Here is a 23,423-nt window from a genome sequence, read left to right on the forward strand (position 1 = left end):
GCTTGCTCTGGGGAGCAAGGAGCAGTGCCAAGAACATCAAATGTGGCAGCAGCCACGCATTTCAGATATCGCTGTCCTATAAATCATGGGTCCTAAAGGGGCAGCCCCTTCCAACGATCAATATCTCGATTCTTGAGGTGTGGGAGACGGAGGGATTTTGGCCAACCTCTTTTCAGTGTCTGTGGGGGCAGGACAAGGGGCGATGGCCACAAAAGGGAGCCCAGAAGTCCGTCTGGACGCCTCCCTGGGCAGCCTGCTCTAGGGAACCTGCTTTGGCAGGGGGTTGGACACAATGATCCCTGGAGGTCCCTCCCAAGCCCTTCAATTTTGGGATTCCTGAGCCCCCAGGCACCTGCTGTGCACCACCAGCGAGCTCCCCGCTGTCAAATCCCCCGCGGACACAGCCTGCACTCGAGGAGAAAGAGCTAAAAAGGGTGGGGATGTGCGGGGAAGGGGAGGAGGGAGCAGTTCTCAGCAGCTCACATCCTCTGCTTTATTTGCCTTAGAGGAGATTTAAGCACTAATTACTAAATGAAACAATCCCGGCTGGTAGCAGCCCCTCCTTCCTCTCGCTTCCTGGAATTGTGTCTGGATCCTCCGAGGCTGCTCCCACCCTCCCCTGCACAAATCGGTGCCTGAGCCTTTACCAGCCCCACTCTGGATCCCCTGCTGATCCCCCACCTGGCCCTGGGACAGGTTTACACCCCTGTCACCCTCCCAGGACCCTCACCAAGCTCTTTGCTGCCTCAGAATAAACACCAACTCCACCGTAGGCACACGAACCAAACCCCACAAACCTCTGATGAGTCTCTGCTTCACAAGCATTCAGGCACCTGGGTATTAAACACTGGGGTTTAGCATTGCACACGCTGGCATTTTGCTTGCATCGACAGGAGACAAGCTCCAGCATTTTCTAGGTGACTTTGGCTCCCTGCTTTTTCTCCAAACAAGGACTGGAAGCGAGCAGCTTCGTTCACTTCTTTTCATGGCTCGCTGGGAGATCCTCCGGGAGCAGGTGAGGCAATTAAGGCATTTGTTCCGGGTGTACGCTCAGTGACTCCAGCCACCGCAAAGGAGGGTTAGGAGATGATTCAGACATTAGTTTTGATTCCTAGCATCGCAGAATCTTGTAGACTGGAAGAGAAATCCAGAGGTCACCTCGTCCCACCTCCTGCCCAAAGCAGGTCCAGTTGCCCAGGGCCACGTCTAGTCCATTTCTGAGGATCTCCAAGCAACTTGGTCCCACTTATCCAGCAGCATTTTTCCAAAGGAGCTGTCTGAGTTAGTAAAACCGTAAGTAACCAGAAGTCCACATCTGCAATGAGTTAATGCTGAGGGAAGCTGTAACACTAAGGGAAGCTACTTGTAGGGTTCTGCTCATGGCTTTGGCTCACCTGGATCCTAAGCTCACTCAAGAGCAACTCTTCCTTTGGAAGCTCCCGGCTTCTAACGTGGTTTGATTGTTAAGAAAACTTAAGTAAAATAAATAAAAGGCCTGCAGCTCCTTCAAGGACAGTGCAAAGTGCAGAACGCACACAGCGAGCCCAGCAGCAGACAGCTGACCCGCACGCTTTGTCTGGTGCTGGAAAAAAAAGCCCCCAAAAACCCCTCTCCCCCTTCTGATCACGTGAAACTGCGACTACTCAACTGGAATCCGAGGCTGCGGCTCTAAAAATAGATTAACGTTTGGGTTTGAGCCCTTAATGCAGAATTAAAACTTTAGCTGAGGCCACCGGCAGCGCCACGGCGTGGGATTGGCACTCTCCTTTTTGGGTTGTCACTCCCCAACCAGCGCCGCCAGCTCCTGGCCTCCTGCACGTGCACTGCTGCGTGCCAGCTCCCACGAAAGCTGACAAAAATGAAGGTGGACACTCTACTCACACATTATAGCACCAACGATGCAGCCAGACGTGGAATAAAACCCTCTTCCAAAGGCTACAGCACTCGCCGTCCCTCCTGCACGACGGCAGGGTTAAATCAGCTCTCGGGGCCTGCCTAGCCGGAGGCCAAGCTTCTGTCCTTCTGTCGTGCACAAAACTCCTGCTTATCGGTTCCAGGGAAACCGGAGGGCTGAGCCATCAGATCTCGGGATTCTGGCAAGCCTTTGGTGCTTGGGTCCTGCACCAAATACTAACCTGAGCTCAAGGAGTCTCCGTGGCAGAGGAGGATGAGGGGTAAGGCTTAAAAGCCTTGCGAGGCTCTGGGCCGCAGCTACGTGGTGCAGGTGTATTCAGGGCAAAATCCAGCAGCTGTAGAAAGAAATTTGGCTTTTTGCTGAACCTTTGGGCACTGCTCCAGCTCAGAAACCAGGGGCATGATTAAAAATGAATTTCTCATCACTCTGCCTTCAGCCATTAGCAAAGAGCATGACTGGGAGGGGATGCAACCATGTAATGGGTAAGGAAACGTACCGAGGCTAGGCCAGCAGAGCATCCCCTAAAATTCAGGGATCTGTGACTGCCTGTGGAAGCTGTGGAAGTATCAAACGCCCAGGAAGATGTCAGGCTTTGCTTCCAGCTTGGGGAAACTGCTCGGCTTCCGATTTTCACAGCTTAGCACCAGAACTGAAATCAAGGTCAGGGAACAGGGCCTAGAAGCGCAGCTTGCAGAGCATCATTTATTCATCAGCTTGCATCCTCACACAGATGCTTTGGAAAGCCTCCGCTGAATGCAGTAAGGACTACCAGATGATCTAGGAGAGAGCTGGCTTGAATCTGCCCTTCAGCCGACACATTTCCAGCACAAAGCTGCTCTTTTTGGGCCTGAAGGGCAGCTAGATTTGTGCAGCCACACCAGGGGACCCTGAGGAGGCCACTTGGCCTCCTGCGTTCCCTCCTACCACAACCAAATTCAGGTCCTTCACGTTTACAGGTTCCTTGACGACGATTTAAGACAAACCATCGAGTGGTGGGACATTTTGATTTCAACACCTGATTGCACGGTGCCATCCTCCACCCCATCGTTAGCTAAGCCAGCAGACACAAGTTACACGGAGGGCCTTGCACCTCCAGAAAAGAAAACAAAAACCTGGGGGCACAGAAAGCCACTCGCACAAAAACATGCCCCGAACCATCAGCACAGCGTGGAAAAAATTCCTCTAAGCTGCTTACAGCTCCCACATCTCCCCACAGGAGCGGGTCATTCTTCAGAGTATTTTTCATCAAAGTTCTGGGCCGCAGTTAATCCACATTTCAAGAAGTTTTTCGTACAGCCTTCCTCAGAAACGTAACATTGCCTTCAGCCTTAAAAACCTCTCCTTCTTTAAGCAATCCCCCGCAGCACTGCAGGAACAGAGAGCAACACGCTGCAAACACACGCAAATCGCAGCGCACCTCTCACGAGGCAGAGGGACGAAGCCAGCTGCTTTCATTTCACCGTGCAAAGGCAAAAATCAAATGAAATGAAGCGGGTGGCGTTACGGATGTGCAAGTGGCAGAGCCCCAAAGAAAAGAGGTGGCACTATTACTCCAGCTCAGCCCTTCCCTGTATTCTGCAGGCCGTGCCAGATAGGATAAGAGCCACGGGAGGGACAATGACACCTTGCACGGGTTCTGTTTGGGGCCACTTTTTTGAGCAGCCTTATTCATTGTAAAACATCCCTTTATGTATGGCAAAAAGCCAACCCATTTGTTAGCTGCTGAGCACATTACCTGTATATAGATATATTTGAAGATAATAAAGAAAAATGTGAGGAGTCACCGTGCCCTGCCTTCCACTCCTCACTCCGTACCAGAAGGGCTGATCTGAAGGCACCCAACGTACCGAGGAGCAGCACAAGGCACACCAGCCACCACCTCCACCGAGGTTCTCCTGCATCCCCAGGCTGCAGCAGGGCTCAAACTGTGTGTTTTGGGGGGAGAGTTTTCAATTTATCCCGTGTCACAACTTGCAAAGCTTCCAAGAGCTGTAACCAGCGGTGCCGCGACCAGGCAGCGCTGTCCAGCAGCGGTCCCTGCCCCTCACCTCCCACCCTCCTTGCACCACACGAGCCCGGGGGCTGGGGAACCAATTCTTCTTCTCGAGCATCCCAAGTATCCCACCCCGACAGCCTTCTGGCTTCTCCGTGATTTCCCTTTTCCCTCTCGCCCTTCACATTATTTGATAAATGATTTTTGTGACTCTATTACCACCTCACTGGCGTCAATGAATCTATTCTTGCAGCCATCCCAAATGCCAGGCACACCTCATCGGCTCTGCCAGAAAGACAAGAAATCACGATACCAAGGGACAGGTCAGCAGAATTACAAACTGACCCCAGATTTCCAAGTGCCAGCCCAATGCCTCAGCTACCAATAAAAGAACATTAAAAATCCCCTCCCAAATTAAATAGTTCTTGACAACACGCTAGGAAAAACCCCGTTAAAGACACGAGCCGCTTGTGGAGTGCCCATCCGAAACAGCTGGCTTGGATTTTGCTTTCCCCAGGGTGCAATTAGCTTCCAAACTGCAGAGTGGAGAGCTCCCAAAATAGCGCAGCATCCCGGGGAATTTGGATGCAAGGTCACGACCTGCCTTCAGCCTGCAGGGGCTCGGGTTTTCAGCAGGCTGCATCCCCGCCGTGGTGTGGAGCTCCTTGGGAAGCGTTGGGAGCTCCAGGGACATCCCAAATGTCTGGGATTTTATTCTCAGACCTCAAGCCCAAAGTGTAGACCCCTCGCTCTGGCAGCACGCACCAGCTCCAGCACAGGGCTGCTCCCACCCCACGGCCTGTCAAAGGGCGATAAGCAGCCCGTGGAGGTGTAAGCCCTTCCCCAGGACCCCAGAAGCCCACCAAGCACCAGCCCCGTTATTCTTATTCCAAATATTGATCACCAACAAAACCCGAGCTCCTGAGAGCCCTCCACAATGGCCAGATGCCCTCGCACGAGCACTCCATGTTCAAAGGCCTTCCCACCCCTGTGTATTTGTAACCTTACGAATCTACTGCCTGTCTTAAAGAGAAAAAAATCTCTACATAAATGCACAGAAACACGGTGCTTTGGTCTCAGCACCACCCCACGGGTGTTACTTGGCAACGTGTCCTCCTGCCTTCGGAGTCAGAACAACTTCCAGCCCTTCAGAAGAAGAAAAAACCAAGTTAAGCACAGCCTCAGAAAGCAAGGCTTTCTTCCTGATCAGCGACAAGTAAAGAGTCGGTGCCTGTTCAGAGTAACCACGGGACGTGCTGGCAGCTCCAGAGCTCTCGTTCCAGCTCTTCAATTCATTTTCACCCCAGGTGCCACCGAGCGGTGACAGAGAGGTGCCAGCTGCCACAGCTCAAGGCAGGAAACCCACAACATCCAGGAGAGCAGCCGGGGTAAGAACCAGCTCTTATTCAGCTGTGACATGCTCCTTTTGTGCTCTGGTAGAAGCAGCTCATTACAATAAGAAAGCTGGGTTAAAAAAAAAACGAAAACCATCCACAAGCGCTCATCAATACGGCACAGAAATATTCCTCACAGGCAGCTTACAATAATTGCTCCCAAGGAAACGAATGCCAAGCTGCTTACACCAGGAACAACCCCGGTGTCCACACGAGGCTGTGGCACTCCCAGGCTCCAAATATTCGGGACAGAAAGCAGCCGGCCATGGGTTTTGCTGGGTACGGTCCCTCTGCAGAAAGCTCAAACGCTCGGCACCGATAGCATCTCTCTCCCCCGGGGTTATTTGTCTAGACGTGTTTTAATTAAATGGCATAATTCGGGTCACTGATGTGGTGAAAAGCATTTTGTTTATTTTAATCAGGTCCCCGGGTCTGCGCTGCTGCAGCTTCCCGAGGTGTCACGGCCCTGGCAGCTCAGCCGCAGGCTTCGGGCAGCTCCACGGGCTCACGGTGTCTGTGGAGAAAGCATTTTGGAAACCCCAGCACCAGACCACGCCGCCCGTGTCCTCACCCCCTCGAAGCCCATCTCCCCTTAGGAACAGGGTGATGGTGCTGTGGGGAATAAGGAACAGGCTCCTGCCCTGCTGGATGGCTGGGGCCGAGCTCTGCCCCTCCAGCTTGCACCCCCAGCCCGGCTTCAGAGGACCCACAGGTTTGGGGAAGGACAGCAAAGAGACCTGCAGCTTGGCACAAAATCCAGCACGTGCTCTCACAGGACGGCAACAGCTCCTCAAGGGTTTTCACCAAGATAAACCAAAACCTTTTTAACCCCATAGCCACCTTCGGGAGGCGTTTCAGCAATGGATAAAAGGAGCTCGGATTTTACGCATCGTGGGGGGACACCTGAGCCTCCTCCACCCACAGAAGGGAGGGCCAGCAAACTGCAAGGCTTCCCCTCCAACCTGCCCAAGTACATTTGACTTCTAAATGAGCCCTTGGAGCTTTGAACGCAGAATCCAACAGAAGCTCTGTCTTAATTCACCAGTAAATAAAGCTCGGAGCATTAGCGTGGAAGAAAGGGGGGAAACACAGGGCCCAATTGCTTTTTTTTTTTATTGTTATTTATTTTTTAAGCAGCATTTGAAGCCCTCTGAAAGGGAAAGGAGACTCTCATTAGCCTGGCACCATACAGGATGAGATAAAGTCTTCTGCAGGGAAATCTCTCATCTGAAGCAGGAGATGAAAGGCTCGCAGAAGGCAGGAGGAGGCAGAGCAGGGCTGCCAACCACCACGGGGGCTTTGCAGGGCCAGGAAATCACCAGCAGCTCTCTGACGAGTCAATGAGCGTGGAATTTCACCAGGAACTAAGAAAAAGAAGACATAAAAACGCACGAAATATCCATCCATAGGAAATTCACCTTCACAGTCCGTAAGGAGAAGGCCCTCTTGCCTTTATGGTCTTCATTTTAAGAGCTTCACCGAGAAGACTGCCGGGGAAGTGCATTTGGCCGCTCCGTTGGCTTCTGGCTTCAGTGGTTGATTTGTCCAGCCCGGAGGACAGGCACCCGTACAGCCCGTACAGCCCAACAGCCACAAAGCAGCCTGCTGTAAGTAGTTCAAACCAAGGAGAGGAGCCCAAATTCACCGCGCGGCGCTCGCAAGCACCGAAATGCCCCACGGCAGCTGAGCACGATCCCTAAATCGAAGCAGTTTTCCACCAAACGTTGAGTTTTGACTCAACGCCAACCAACTCGATCACCCTGGGACAGGTAAGCTGCGAGGCTTGGTTTTGTCGCTGCTTTTGGCACAAACTGAGCAAAAAGCCCCTGAACAGCTCCGACTCGGCCAACCCACACCATACCACTTGAAAAGCTCCTTGGGCTTCCCCAGCCCTCTTGCTGCCGAGGGATACAGAGAGCATCTCTCCAGAGCAAAGCTCCACTTGGCCTCTTCCTCGCTCGGATTTCATTGAAACACATCTCCTGCTGCTTGGCAGGGCCAGAATAGGAGAGACCCGATGCTGGTGGTTTTGTAATCTGCAGATTTCCCCAAAACCTTTCTTCCTGAATCCCTGTACGGCCAGGGAGGAGCTACAGCCCGCCCGTGCCACCTCTAACGATGCATCGAGTCGTCACAGCACTCGTGGGGGCTGCAGGCATCCTCTGGAAGAAGCACAAGCAAGCAAAATGCAGGTAGGGTCACCAGAAAGCCCCAGGACCTTGCTACAAGAACAAATGAATCAAACTCTGCCTCGTCACCCGATGCAAATTCTGCTCATCACTAGCCTGAACTTTACCTGCAGTTCAACAAAGGATTCATCATTTTGAGACCCCAAAACTTGTCCCGCATTCCCACACGACAATCCTCGACCCAGGGGCTGTGCCAGGGCTGCCTGCACCTACTGGCAGCCCCCCCGGCCTTCCAGGTGCTTTGGGCACTGCAGTTTTCTGCTCCAGCTCCAGCTGCTGCAGGCCCTGCCCAGCCGGTGTCCTCCAACAGCACGCCACCGAAACCCTCTGCTTTATTTTGCAGGCAGATTTAATTAGCCCTGGGAGCCAGTCACCGCAGAGTCATTCACATCATTCGTCAAAACTCATCGTTGCACCTATAAGTATCTTTAGGCTGGCAATTCCGTCTGAATACAATAAAAATTCAATTAATTGGGCAGAGCTTTACATAAGCCAGTATAGCTGGAACGTCTTCATGCCCTTCCTCTCTGCACAGCGTGCTCCTTTTGCTCTCAGATGGTACCAAAAGCCGTGGCCCACAGTCGCAGCACCTTCACGGCATCCTAAAAGCCACCGGGGGAAGAGGAGAAAGGAGCAACGAGAGCCACGAGCTTCTGATAACTGTAAGAAGGAAGAAAAGATCTCATTTTGCTTAATTCGAGGCAACGCCTCTTATTGGAATGGGAGTGATGGACCCAGGGTGGTCACAAACAATTGAGCCCAGAAGCAGTCACTGGAAGCAACCTTTAATTAGTTTGCCAGGCTGGGCTAGGTAATTACGCCATGAATTTGTTCTTGGAGCCAGTCTATTCCAGGCCGTGGCCCCAGACCTGGGCACTGTCCCTGTAATTTCCTATTACTTCTTTTATTTTAGTTGAAGACAAAAAGCAGGAGTTTGGCTTTAAAAGCTGAGACGTTCCACCCTCATGGATTTCTCCCCTTTCTGACAATTTGATGTCCTGTGTGTGCGAGGGGAGGATGTTCTCCTGTTCACTGCATCAGGATTTAGCTAATTATGAAAATCTTTCTACTCCAGCCGGCTGAATCTTTACCCACCGGGTGAAATACCTGCAGTGTTTACTCCCTCCGACCGCTCCACTCCGTGCTCACACCTATCCCATCAGTGTCACCACGCTAATTACGGCAGTCTGAGAAAGCTCCCAGTAAATAGGGGCCAATTAAGCAGCAGGCAGAGGGAACAGGTTCTCCCTGGCACTTCCCTTTCCCCCTGGCTGCCAGCAGAGGGGCCGATGCCGAGCCGAAAGCGGAGATGGATCAACCCTGCTGCAAGACATGCGTGCTGCTGAGGCCTCTGCACGAAGCACGGGCTGCAGAACCTGCAACCAAGGGGTTCTTTGAAGGAAAGCTGGCATTGTATAGTAGGATATAAAAAAAAAACTGACCTGGGAAAGATCTCCAGCAGGTAAAATTTAAGCCTAGTACCCAGGAGACGAGATGTCCATTCGCAGTCCTGCCAACAAGCTCCTGGTGAACTTGAGAAAATCCCTTCCATGTGCCAACCTCTGGTGATGCCCATCCTTGCTCCTTTCTTTTTGCCCAGCTGCAGTGGAAGCTCTCCAGAGCAAGGCCCACGTTCTTGCTAGGAGCTGACATCGTGCCCCATGAGACGTGCTGCCCACCTGGGGCAGATCTTGCTGCCTTTTTTCAAGCACAAAGAGCCAAGTGCAATTCATGCGGCAACTCGCCGGACGAGGAGGAGACAAACCAGCCAAAGGTGTTCCCAAAAAAGCTGTTCCCATCGAGGAGATGTCTCCTAATTCCCAGTCGCTACCCTGCAGCACCCAGGAGCCCCTCCTGCCTCGAGGAAAATCCCGGTTCCTCCTGCACCGCCTGCTTTGAGTCGCACAAACCGAAGTCAGCCTGGCACTAAAAATGCAAAGCTGCCCCGCAGCAAAGGATAATTCGCAGCAGCATTACCTTCAATTCGCTGGCTTACTGTTAATTTGGGCTGAACGGCGGGGAGGGGGGGGAGCGTTAGCAAAGACAAGAATAAGCAGATGACAAATTTGCTTATTAACCGCATTGAACAAGAGATGTATTAAAAAAAAAAAACACAACGTATGGAGGGAGGGGGGATGAAGAGCGGGATGTGAAAGAAGCAGGCGCTGCAGCAGCACGGCTAATGTCAACCATGAAATGCAACCCCTGCTGGGATGGTTTGAAAGACAGAAGAGGCAGGCTTTTTAGCATTAACTGTTTGATTGCTCTGCTTCGGATGCATCTATCTGGTATCACACGAGGACCAGGACTTCCATTTACCCTGCAGGTCATTCTCAGAAGCTCCAGACTTGAACGAGCACCGAGGACAACAAATAAATTCACTCTACTCTGGGAACTACTCTGTTGACTCCAAGTTGATCAAGAGACACCGGGAAATAAATAATATACCCGAGAGCCCTTAACAATGCTCCAGCTAGGCATTTACACAAGCTTTCAGGCCATTATTTGGTTTACCTTTATTCCAAATACTCCAAGCTCTGCGGCAGGCACGTTCTGTTCCATTTGGGGATTAGTTTCTAGTCCCACTAAAGCCAGCGAGGATTTTTGCATAGGCTGAAACAAGGAACTCGTCGAGCACGTCTGCAAGCGCTGCACTTGCCCAACAACCTGCAATGACAACTCGTCCCCGTGACATCAGAAATCCAGCCTCTCCCTCAGCTCCACCAGCTTCGCACCCCTGGTTAGAAACTGGTTGGTACTGGTGTTCTCTGGGACCCCCGCGTGCTGCCATCGTTTCGTTTTGTTCCACTTGCTGCTCCTTTCTTCGGGTTTTTCAGAGAATTAAGGTTGGAAATGACCTCCGCGATCTTCACTTTGGGTCTAGAGCTGAAACAGGCCATGAGCTACAAAAGTAGAAATAAACATTTAAAGGGCAGCCCCCAAAAGCCTCGCAAACCCACTCTTTCAGTAGCTCCATTCTTTCTGCATGGGCAGATTATTTCTGTTTATATAATTTCAAGAATTGCATCGCAGCAGTACATTCAGTGGGATTAGTGCCCAGGTAGAAGTGGAACGATCCCCGAAGAAGACCCTGGGGAAGAGCTGCTGTTGCAACAACTGCCAGAAAGCCATGGGCGGGGATGGGAGAAAGAGGCTCAGCAGGGCAGAAGGGAAGAAATCGGATCAGATATTGGGGTTTGCCCTGTTGTGCTTCCCCACGTGCAAGCTCCTGGGGTTTGTTACTTCGCAGCAAGCTGGAGTTCACCACGATTCAGAAGCTCTCGTGAATGGGAACTGAAACCCCAAAGATAAAACCTGGTGTTTACGAGATTCCTAGGCATGTAATTTCACCATGCCTACAGTCTCCTCCAAAGGCACAACTCATGTACATAAATTAAGCCGGGCACAAGTTTAACTGGTTGTAATATCAGGGGCTAGATCACTTACTCAAGGTCACATTCAGAGTAGCTGGAAGAGATAAAAATGGAAATGGGACCTCAAATCCCAAACCAATGCCTTAACCGTGCGGCCGTTCTTTTCCTCACACTGCAAAGAGAAGAAGTCATTTTCAAGACCACAGGTTTCAAGTGAGATTTAAATAACAAAACTCTTACTTTGAGACCATTTTCAAATCTGCCTGTTCCCTTCCAACTTTATGCAATGAATGTTTGGTTTTAGAAGCTGTTACACACAAGCTGTTGTCTCAGTTCCCCACAGTAAGACAGTCAGCAGCCAATGACAGGTTTTGTGCACTCACTCGCCGAGGATTTCCCAAATGCACCTACTTCTACACCTCAGAACTCAGCACTGCAGAGGCAGGATAAATATATGATTATATATAAATATATATATATATTGCTGAATGACTTCCAGAGGATGCTTCTTCCAAAATCTGAGATATCCTAAAAAAGTAGCATTATGCAAACCTAGCCAGCTCTCCAGAACAGTGGATGGAGCCCCACAGCACACGGATTTATGGAAATTAAGATTTAGTTACAGGGCTGCACAGCTCCTAGGCCCTCAGCAGGCAGACAAGTTGAGGCTCTCTGCTACGAACAGCTCGAGCCCCTGACTGACAGCCGGAGATTCGCACAGTTTGTCCCAACACCGCCTGGCTCTGTGCAGGAGCAGCACGTCTTCTTTGTCTCCTCCTTTCCTAATCAGCTGGATAATTGCTACTGAAATGAACAGGAAATATTTCAAGGGACACGTGGAATCAAAATATTTTTCTTCGTGCCACCGAGCTTTCCGTACAGCCGCGAGGTTTCGTTGTAAGCAAGTTCTGATCGACGTGGTTACCAGCACCATTTCCATTTTCTGTTTCTAATCAACCTGGCAATTGATTAGTGATCATTAGCGCCCCTTTGCAGACATCCCAATAATTAATGTCGTATCTCAGGCACCTTGTTATGGTCACACCGTGCTAATTCGTAGTTGTGTGGGTGAGGACTGCCCTCGGACACTTGTTAGGATGGATGCTGACTTTATTTTGCTGTTGTGGGGGAACGCTGTCGTTGCAGCAAGGTATCTAACAGCAACCTCTGCCTTCCCTCGAGTTCAAACAAAACACAATCAGCAACCAAGCAGACGTAGCTCGGATGCCAGAACCGGCAATCAGGAAGAGAAAACGCAAAGTGGGAGAGGAAGGGGAAAGAAATGTCACTTCTCCCCCCCGTGCGCACATGAAAGAGGTTTGATTAGATTAGCTGCAGTGTGCATTTGCTAATTGCCTCTCCGTGTAAGATTAGCTGCAGCCAAATTTTGTTATCCTAGGTAATCACGAGGTGATGCGCACAGTGACGAGTTACCCCGGGTCTTCGTAGGCCGCTCACACCAAACAGCAAACACAAACACCCAGAAAAATCCTCAGAAAATCCTCCTTGCAGGAAGCCAAGGCACGGACTTCTGCAGGAAGACCCAAAATTGCACTCTTTGGGATCACGGAATTGTAGCAGCAAGACCATGAGGACAAGAGGGAATGGCCTCATGGAGATCTCATGGATCCCAGACATGTACTTACCCCTTAATTCCCTAGACCAGCTTGGGAAAGGAGCTTTCCCTTCGAGCATTTTCTTAATAACACTCCCCAGCAGTCAGCAAGGAAGTGGATTTAATGGCAGCCGCAGAGCAGCTCTGCAAAACTTTCCCTCTGACCTGATTCACTGCAGTGGGACATGCTCACACCTAGGTCTACGTCCACCCCAAGCAGGCCAGGGACACTTTTCTAGTCCAGCATCCTTTTTTTTTTCCCTTAATTTCCATGCAAAGATATTAACAGTTCCCAAGCAGAAAGCATTTACCCCAATTCCAACCTCAGCTATTGGGTTAAACCCGAAGTTCGGTGACATCCCCAAAATTACCTCCTCCTGGAGGCCAGCAGAAGCACCCCGTGTCTGCCACAGATCAGGCGGCGTGCCCTCAGGACAGCAGAGACAGAGCACATTTTTGCAACAGACAACAAGACGAGGTGACAGCTGGACTCTTCTCACCTCTCAAGTAAAATTTTCCATCTCTAAATCGGTGCCAAAAGGCATTAACCTCATCAAATAAACATATAGTGTAGGACGGAGAGATTACACGATGAATCCCAGGAGACACAGAGAGACAGGCATGAAGGGAGACGACACCACGAGCTCTCCAAGCCTGCACAGAAAGATGTGTGTGCACACAACTCCTCCCAGACAAAATCAGCATGGATGCACTGGACAGACAGAGCTGAATTAAGACTGATTTGTCAACTGGAAGGGGCAAAATAAATCCGACACGTAGCAAGGCTGAAGGGGAAGGGGTTCTCCTCTTCCCTCAGGTGTTTCGCCCCAACAGCTGAAGCGCTGCCTTTCTCCCCGGCCTCGGTGGCGTATTGTAACCTTAGTGGAATTTCCTCCCCAAAGGTTTGCACAATGCTGCGTCTCACCAAGGCCACAGGAACAACCGAAAGCCGTCATTATTCCCTCAAGCAAACCCCATCCCAGTGACTTCCACTGAACGTGGAGATAAGCCACAACGCCACCACGGCCAAATATTTAGGTCATTCCTTCCTCCAGTGCTGTAAATTCCTCTGTATTTGCTCAGCAGCTTGTCTCAGCTGATTACAGTCCCAGCAGAAATTGGAGGACAAGCCTCCAATACTCGGTGCTGAGCCCTGGGACCCTAGAGCAGCATCAGCAAAATCACCGGGGCACATCCTCCCCTTGCCCAACGTGCTCATTAAACCATGAGCTGGCGCTTAATTAATCTAGAAAATGCCATTCTAGCGGCAGGCCAAGCCAGACATTTGGATTTTTGCTTTCCCTTCACTAAAAAGCAAGCAGTAACCAGATGGGAAAAGCACAGCCCCTACACATATACCTATATATATTGAAGCCTTTACATCGCAGGCACGCTTAAAATCTTCTCTTGGCTCAAAAACTGAACAGAGCTGAAGGGCAGAGGAAGACCAGCGACCTGCGTGCCCACACCATACCCCCCTGCCATGATATTCCTGAGGCTCATTCAGCATTTTTCAGCTCAGAGAAAGTTTCAGCCCCAGGGGTAACTCCCACCTTGAGGTTATTATCATAGAACAAGAAAAAATTAATATCTAAAAGGGTCTTCTCAGGAGCTACCCGGATGCAGCCGCTGAATTCACCAATTTTCTGGAGAGCAGACTCAGCCTTTTCGTGTTTTTCTCCAGGAGGTTCCTCCATCTGCCAATTTTTGGAGGGTGTGTAAGGAGAGGCATTTTTGTGCTCGTGTACTCTCAAAGTAAAAGGGGGCCAGAAAACAGTGGGAGCTGCCATGAACTCAGAGGGGAAAAAAAAAAAAAAAACATGTTACTACCACCAGATGCTCCTTCCTTGAGAATCCCTCGTAGGAATTTGTCTTGAACACGGTTAAGGTAACACGCAGAGGTAAAGCCTTGGGCTTACAAGCACGCTGCCACGGCATGCTTTAAAAGCAGGCTTTCTCAGCTCTGTTTTTTTAACAGGGTCACTGAAAAAGGCCCAGATATGGTTTGAGAAGTGAAGATGAGGCTGAGCGTTGTTCTACTGGGAAGGGACATTTTTACACCTCCAAATATTTTATTATCACGCTCTTCAGCAGATATTTTGATTCAATTACCATTCGGCTTCTAATTGCTCTAATAGCTTTGTGAGCTGAACAAACAGCGCAGACGAATTTGGAAGCACCACTGCCTGCATTCGCTGCTAAACCTGTGAACAAAAGGAAAAGGAGGCATAGAAGCTGGCCTGAAACTCTCGAATAAGCAAGCAAGACTGCATTTCTGGACATTAATGGTGAGCTGCTGGGGACTGCTTCTCCTCTGACTTCCCGGGAAGCAGCCAGACCTACCCTGAATGGTTATGAAAAAAACAACACGCTCTGCTGGGACAGGAAAAACAGACAAGTTGAATCATCTGCCCAGATTCAGCACCCCAGCCAAGTGAATAAAAGCAAACAGAGATTAAGCAAACAGTAAAACCGATATTAGAGATTGTCAAGAAAACTTTCCTCCCCCTTTTCATTTTCCTCATCCACCTACTCAGTGTATCTGCTCCGAAAACACTTCTTTGGAACTGGGGTCACACAGACTGCAACCTTGCAAAATCCTTCACAAACGGCTGTGCTTAAACCAAATCTAAATATGTTTTTCTCATTAGTTACACAGAGAGGGATTTCAAAATGCTGCCTAGCGAGGGCCGCAGTGCTCTGACATTTACTCAGGACTACCAGAGCAGAGGATTCACTTACAGACGAATCCCTTCTCGCCAGGCTATCTTAATTACTTACCCCAGTGGTATCCTGTAATATCACAATTAGAGCACATAAAGCAGGCATTTAGCAAAAGGTGAGGCTGTTTTCTTCACAAATAACGCAGCCAAAGAAAAGATGGGACCCTAGATATTGTAAGGAACTGCCCGATGAACTGCATGAGGAAAGATTTCTGCTGGGTACAATATAGTAGTTTACAGACTTCAGCTTTAGGAAACCACAGGGGAAAAAAGAAAAAAATGCAAAAAAAAGAAACTGTGAGGCATAAGAAATCTTAAAAAATAATATTATAGGACCAAGCAATATGAATGTGTTTCAATTCTGTGCCGTGTCCTGTTTCACCAGAGGCCATTCACCTCATCTCCATTATTGAGCACAGCCAAGCCACCCAAAACATTCACACAAAGGATGCGAAACAGCCCCACACGCTCTGCACACAACAGGCTGAGCCCTGTCAGGAGCAGGATTTCAAGGAACAACGGGCAAATTAAGTCTATCTGCAGCCATCAGCTGCTGAAAGGACGCTATCGCTGTGTGTGCCTTCTCAGGTTCTCCTTGGGTGTTTCAGCGCGTGGTGCTCAGCGTTGCTGTGCTTTGGACAGATGTCAAAGCAAAAGAATCCCTCCAAGCTTACTCGCTGGCCTCAGGATCACCTGGTGCAGAAAGAACAAAGCTGGCTTTACCTCCAAAAGAGGTGCTCAAGTCACTCAAATCTCGGTCAAGCCATCTCCACTCTCCCACTAAGACAGAAAATGGGGGTGAAGCTCTTCTAGATCCTGACTTTACTCAGGAAGTTTCACTTAGTTTCACTTAGCTTCCTCTCTCTGCCTTTCTTCCCAAACAGACCCCAGAAATCTGCAGAATGACCTGTGTGAAGGGCTGCATCGGGCGAGCCAGCACCATCCTTTTGGGTTCTCTTCCAGTGACGTGGGGCACGTTAAGGGTAGGAGCCTGCTAAGAAAGGGGCTCAGGGCTTAATGGCTTTAAGATATTTGATCTGAATTGATTTTGTACAGGACTGGACACCAACACCTCTTATGCTGCTCGGGGTCTCAAGGATAACGCTGCTCCTTTTCAGCTTAGCACAAACACAGAGAGAAAGCACCCACCTCTGTGCTGCACGAGTTTTAAGTAAATCTAGACCAAAAAAGCTTGCCATGTCGCAAACACGAGCTGAGAAAGCCATTTGCCACAAAAGGAGATGCTTCCTTTGGAATACAAGCTTCAACCTTCCTTGTTTCAAAGACAGGTGACCAGGCTGTAACACAGCTCATTGCTGAAATCAAAAATAATCGTCCCACACACGTTAAAATTGCACCAAGCAGCATTAAAGGCAGCGCAATGGGGAGACTGCAAAATGCTGGGAGTTACCTGAGGTCTAGCACATTCTCAAGGCAAATATCAGCAGAATGGGTACTCTTTCTGATGGATACTCTTTCTCCATGTTTATTTGCCATGAAAGAATTACAGTAAAACAGAGAGAATGTGAGAATTAGCCAGAACTTAGGGGGTAAAAAAAAATCATCATTTGGAAGAATTTACATTGAGATTAAGGTTGAAAATCTATTGTTGATCATATCAAGCACAACAACAACGTGGCTAATGAGCCAAACGCCCCAACCACTGTGGAAAATAAAGGGAAAGGAAGTAATTTTAATTATCAGGGCTTCTAAATTGAAACAACCATCGTGATTGCTAAGGGAGAATTCTAGCAGTGAGGCCATGCATGGAAAAATCACAACCCGTGGTTCACAAACACCCCCTGGACAACCGCCCCACCCAGCACAAGAGTTGAAATCAATGGTTGGGGCTCCGGACTGATCCTCTGGAGGTACTAATCAGAAGGATAATTGCCCAGGTTGCACAGAGGCACGGCAACACCTCTCAGCCTGCACTTCAAGCGCCATCTCACACGCAAGCAGGCACGAGGCTATTTTCCGAAACGCCAGACATGTGCTTGAAGGCAGGCAGAATTCAAGGGGAAGGAGCCTGCTGGACTCAGCTCAGCTCTGCCATGGAAATCTTTACAGGTTTTAATGCTGAGTGTAAATTAATTCCTTAATTCAAAATTTTCATCTATTTCGTTGGTATTTATGGTTGATTCCTAAGAGCTGGATGTGGACCTCCTCCTGGTGCCTAGCTGCCTGTTCACTCTCCTGTGCCAGCCTGGAACGGTGATAATCTTTCAAAAAACATTATTATTAATAAATCCCATTAATCCAAGCCACTTTGCAGACCAATTTGCATTGCAAGATCGTAGATACGTTGCTGAACTTGCATCCTATCGAGATGGTTAATGCTCCCAGCAGCCGGACAGGCTGGCTGTATGCTGAAGCCTGAGCACTGGAAGAAAAAAAAAAGGGAAAAAAAAAAAAAAAAACCTGTGCACACAGTATGGGGAGGGGTTCATTAAATGAACAGTAGCAAACTTGTTTTTCTAACTTGTCCCACTGCAGATCACCAGCCACAGGAAGCAGCCCAAACCTGATGTATCCCTTTAGCGTGTTTTCACAGCGTTAGCTTTTAATAAATAGAACATGCTCCACCCTCGCAGCAGAGCAGTCCTCAGGTTCCAGCAGAAAAAGTGGTTGTTTTAAGTATTTAGATTACATTACAGTAGGGACTTGAAAATAAGCAGCGACTTGTACTGTAGCCAGCTATCAGAATCAGCCTGGCAAAATGCGTGTGAGGTAACCGAGCGTGGTTACAACGCCGGGGCTTTGGGGGCTGTGAGCCTGCTGTCCCTGGATGTCTTGCTGTTATTTGCACTCCAATAACGCTTTCTGATGGCAGCAAACAGGGCAGCACCGCAGCACCGGCTGCTGCAGAAATACACGCAGCAAGAAGCACGGCCTCTTTGTGAACAAAAAGCTCTATAAATTTCAGCAGAGAGAAAAAAGGGGAAAAGCTCGGAGAATGAAGCCTGTTCTCATCAGGCAAGCGGCGAGCACAGGCCCCGGTTCAGGGCTGCCCTTCGGCACCTCCCAGCACTCTGCTGAGCCCAAGCCTACAGCTGTGGCTCGGCGCAATCCTTTTTCTATTTCCCAATTTCAGTTCAGTGCTACCCATTTTCTTCCCCCAGTAGCAGTGCTCTGCAGCTTTCCGCAGGTCTTGAAAAATCCCAGCGTCTTCTGAACAAAACCTCTCCACCTGTTTATTTTTTGGGGGCGAAAACCTTTATCAGAAAGGTTTATTCTTCTGCTGCATTCATCACAAGCTTCACGTTCACGCCAGCATTGCTCACAGGACAGAATAATTCAGGAAACTGGTGAAAATTCAGCGACACGCTGAGGTTTGGTGACTCCAGCAGGCTCAGTGCCAGGCAGAGCTGCCACCTACCTCGCCACGGCACGAAAGCAGCAGCAGGAGAGGAGGTCACAAAGCTGGGCCCCGGGCCCTAACGTGCCTTGCGTTCAGCTCTGGGTCAGCCGTGCCCCTTTCCATCACACGGAGCAGCTGTCCGAGCGTGACCTTAAGGCAACTCTGCCTATTATGCAATCCTTCCCTCCTAGCCTACAGACCAGCAAACGTGGCCAAAAAGGGCACAGGGAAAAAAAAAACAAACCTCTTTCAAAGGATCCCATTTGTTGCTCCATCTGTTCAAACACACTCGCCGTCCAAAAGATATTTTCAGTAAATATGCCATGGGCATTTGCAGACCCATGTATGGCACGTTACGTGACAGTGGAAGCCCCAATCCTTTTTAACCTCGTATCCTATTAAACTGCTGCCTTTTTTTCAGGCTAACCGTACCTCAGATGCCTCCGAACATCTAGGAGCTGACAAAGCCATGAGATAAGGGATGGGGGAGGTGCAGAGGGTTAGTGCTGAAAGGACAGATCTTCAGGGAGCCCGGCTTTGTTGGTTCTCCCTTCGTGGAACTGCTTCCAAAGCTTGGATCATCGCATTTGCCTTGAAATCCCTTGTCCAGCTCTTGTCCACATGCTCACCCTGTAGGTAGCAATCCCTTTGCCACCGAGCTGCCAGAATCGTTCTCCTAACCCTCTATTTTTAGCCATTGCCCCCGCTGCACGTTAGGCCACTGGCTCTGTATTTATTAATGCGAATGTGAAGCACTTGCCTTCGTTTTCTTCTGTTTTAAGGATGATCTCCTACCTGTAACCAACCTAGGATACCATCCTGTCACCTCTACAGAGGCAGGCATCTGCTCGTGCTGCTCTTTAGTCTTGAGAGGATCTCCATAAAAACACTGCTGCAATACCTGTAAAAAAAAACTCCACAAACCCTACACCCTGACTCCTATATAGCATGGCAGAGTCCATCCAAAAGGCAGAGTCCTACCTGCAAGCCACTTTTGCCCCGAGTGCTGCCCTGGCCCTGAAGGAGCACAAACAAACAGCCCCAAGGGTTGGGGTTTGCTAGCGTGGAGCCTACAACTGCTGCAGCATCTGATGGACGGAGAGCAGGCAGAAATGCAGCTTCCACGGTTTTGTCCAATGTTCTTTTGTTTGTGGGATTTTTACTGCTGCTTTCCTAAATTCCACGAGAGCAGAGTTCTGTGAATGTGCCATGTTTTCTAGGTGATGCACATCCCATGTCCAAACAGCACTCTGAGCACTGTAAGCCTCATCTATAAATAGGCAACTCTTACCTCACTTCTCCCCACAAAAAATATGCTGAGAGGGGTGGGATTTTTAATGCCTTGTCTCTAAAAGCCTTCCCAGTGATTAAGCTGCTCTGGATCTCCATACCCAGACACAGCTCCATCAGGACTCCTGCTTCTCAGCTCAGACTCTTTTAAGGGTAAAAACAGAGATTTTAATTCCAAACCTGAGCCAGATTCCTCCTGCTTCAAATCACAACTGCTTGCTAATTTGCAATGCACTGAATTTTCAACTGAGTCCCAAGAAAAGCAATTTCTGTGCAAGGAACAGCTGCACCTAAAAGCACAGTTTAAAAGGAAGTTCTTTTGCTGATACCAAAGGAATGCCTAAAAAGCCACTCCTCAAAGTACTCCCTGAAGAAGGATCACGAACAGAGTATCAGCCCGCACAACGGAAAGAATGAGGGCTTGAACCTCACCCAGGAGGGTGGCAGAACAGACGTCCTCCTTTGGTATGGAGCTGTCCTGCCTTCGAGTCTCACGCCGGAGTCGTGGCACCCTGCATCGGTCACAGAACGAAATCTCAGAGCTAAAAAACTGAATTACATTTCTGGGAACGCCTGGCTAACAGGCGCTCAGAATCTTGTGTTTTTCGACTTAATGACAGTGCCTTACAGTGCAATAAAGAAAAGCTCTGAAAATACTAAATATTTACGAGCAGACAGATAAGCTCGTCTATTATGGGCTGTGTCACACGGATTCATTATGAATCACTTGGATCCTACACAGTTTATGCAGCTGTCAGAGTTTCAGTCATGAGAGCCCAGGCGTCACAACCCATAGCCTTATTTTTAGCTGCGTTCATTATCTGTCATTTTTCAATCATCAAAGAATCAACCAAATTGCGTTATACATCACGGCAGGGACACGCAGCTGTAACCCTAGAAGCAGCAGCTTCAGCGGTAGGAAGTAACCCCCGCTCTCCTCCCCGGAGAGGAAAGAATCAGTCCCTGCAAGCAACGAGGGCAGCTGATGACACAGCTCCCTGTCAATACCCACCCAACACAAACAGCCCCTTCTCACAATTTCGGTGTTGGCAGATCCTCCCGCGTTAGCGAGCCCGGTCCTGTAACGTCCCAGCTTAACTTCCCGGCGATGGGAATAAAAACAGAGCTCCAAAGCACTTCCATGGGTCGAGTCCAAGCGGGAGCGGAGTTAAGCAGGCTGCATCCTACAGATGACATCATTCCTGCACAAAACGGAGGCCACGGGGAAGCCTGGGCTTGCAGAACACGGACAGGTCCAGCCCAGCAAGAGTCAGTGCAGAAATCGAACGAGATGGCACGGGAAGATGGTTTGCTGGCAAAGGGACGCTGCCAGGAAAATCGAGGTGAAAGTTGCACATTAGAGCTATTTCCTACCGCTTTGCTGATAGTGAAATATTAACGCTGCAAGGCACGGTGGCAAATTAAAATGTAACTGAAGGCAGAAGGAAATTCACCACTCCTGCAGCTTTCCTCTCCGGCCCGTTGCAAGAAGGCGAGCTGAAGGCAGGCCGGGAACCCAGCGCAGGGACACGAGCACACAACGGCTCCGCGCTCACAGCACAGCTTGGGAGGGCTCCGGGTGCACCCCCAGCTCCGTCCGATGGCAGGCAGCTCTGTCCTTCAAGGCTGGAAACAATTCAACACATCCACTGGTTCTGAGCACCATTATTTATTGCATTATTTCAGGATCCAGGAAAGGCCGGGCCTTAATTACAACAACATGTGCAGCATTGCTGTGTTGGTTCCCGATCGCTGCCTTCTCAAGGAGGCTCCACTTCTCCAGGAAAACATTCGCTTTCCTAACACCAGAAGTGCTTTTCACTCCGTATTGGGCTTTTTGAGCCACCCTGCCAAGCAGCAGCCAGCGTGCAGCCCCCAAGCAGCAAGGCAAGGAACCAGGGAAGGGCACAACGCTGCATTTAAACCCCAAACGTTACCCTGGTCCACATCTAAACACCATTTACAGAACACACCAGGAAAAAAAAAAGCTGCTTTGGAGGACGTTTGCAGGCACAGAAGGTAGAAATTAGATATACAATTCTCTTCTGGTTCGTGGCAACTGCAGCTGTAATTACCTATTCGCAACGAGAAGGAAGTCAGTTGGTAGACAAGATTATGAAAAAAAGCCTGTATTTATTACTAATGCTTGCTGAGACAGCCAGGATTGATATTAGATTTCTTCTAATTCCCTGATTTTCTGGAGTAATTGTCACAGAGAAACAAAAGTTTGCTTGACAAGTGAAACAGGAACAGAAAGCTGACTGACAGCTTGCAAGAGCCACCCTCCAGGGAGCTACTCCCACAAAAACAAAATACCAAGGCTGGCAAGATGTGAGCTTAAAAAATGATCCTGTGGAGAGCATGGAGCAGGAGAGGCTGTGTGCATCAGAGGACATGCAGAGAAGGTCCTCATGCCAACACCACCCCAGCTGCCAGGAGGCCAGAAGAAGGAGATGGTCCTTGCTAACAAATTGCACGCAGGGACAAACACTGAGCTGCAATGAGGTTGTTCCAATTCATATCATCGCTTTTCTTCCTCAAGTTATGCCACGTCCAGAATTGTTACCTAAAGCTTCAGTCTACGAAGACCTCTTCTGGCTCCTGCAATTATTCTCTGACGTGCCACCAAGCACACAGACGCTTCACAAAGCCATCAGCGTACAGTGGCCACCGTACCTGTCCAGAAAACTTCCAGCCAAATTCACGTTCACCTCTCAATCCAGCTCAGAAAAAAAAACCTCCTACAAGACAGGGTTGTGATGAAGTCCACGTGATTTGTTTGGAAAATCACCGTGCCCCCTCCAAGCTGGATTGTGGCATAAATTGAAAGTCGATCGAAATATTTGTGAAGATGCCCTCGCAAGAGCCATGGGTATCAATCGCACCTTCAGTCTGAGCACAGAGAGGACATTTGTCATTGGAATTAGAGACAAACCTATCACAAGATGATGATTTATAACGTTGGAAAGGTAAAAGATGCCAGGAACACCCCGAACACATCCAACAGCCGTGGAAGGAGAACGAACTGCGATGTGGTTGTGCTGCTGTCAGCGCTGTGAAATAGTGCATCAGCTTTTTTATTAGAAATCTCATTTTATTGTGGCTCGTAGCTCAGCTGTAAAAGTTTTATTGGAAGCCAAAAGCTAGTCAGAGAAGCTTGTATGTCAGTGAGGTTTACGCACAGGCCCCAGTCTTACAACCCACTCTGCCTAGACCTGGACCTCTGCTGCCAGAAAGCCACTGGTGAAGTTTGTGCTGAATTTTTGGAGGCCTTCAGCAAAAGGGTTTAAAAGACAAGCTTGGAATTTTCACCTCTGCAAGTCCCGCTCGTGCAATACAGCTCTCATAAAAAATACAAATAATAATAAAATAAAACAGATGGCGACCACCTATCATCAGCAGTTGGAGGCCTTGGCTCTATCAGAAGATTAAAGCAAGAGAAAACAATCAAATAAATAGCGGAGCTCTGACAGCCAGAATAAATGCTTGGGGAGAAAAAGCAGGGCTTTATTTACTTTTACAGTTTAGTGAACATTTTATAGTGATATAAGGTCACGCACTGAGGCTAA

General features: G+C 49.3%; 1 protein-coding gene across 2 annotated transcripts in view; it reads right to left on the reverse strand.

The window, feature by feature from the left end:
* The window catches only part of DVL1 (dishevelled segment polarity protein 1), a 76,117-nt gene that overhangs the window by 49,877 nt on the left and 2,817 nt on the right, over positions 1 to 23,423 (reverse strand). The window lies entirely within an intron of this gene.

The sequence above is a fragment of the Aythya marila genome (assembly GCF_965140915.1).
Source record: "Aythya marila genome assembly, chromosome: 21".
Lineage (NCBI taxonomy): Eukaryota > Metazoa > Chordata > Aves > Anseriformes > Anatidae > Aythya > Aythya marila.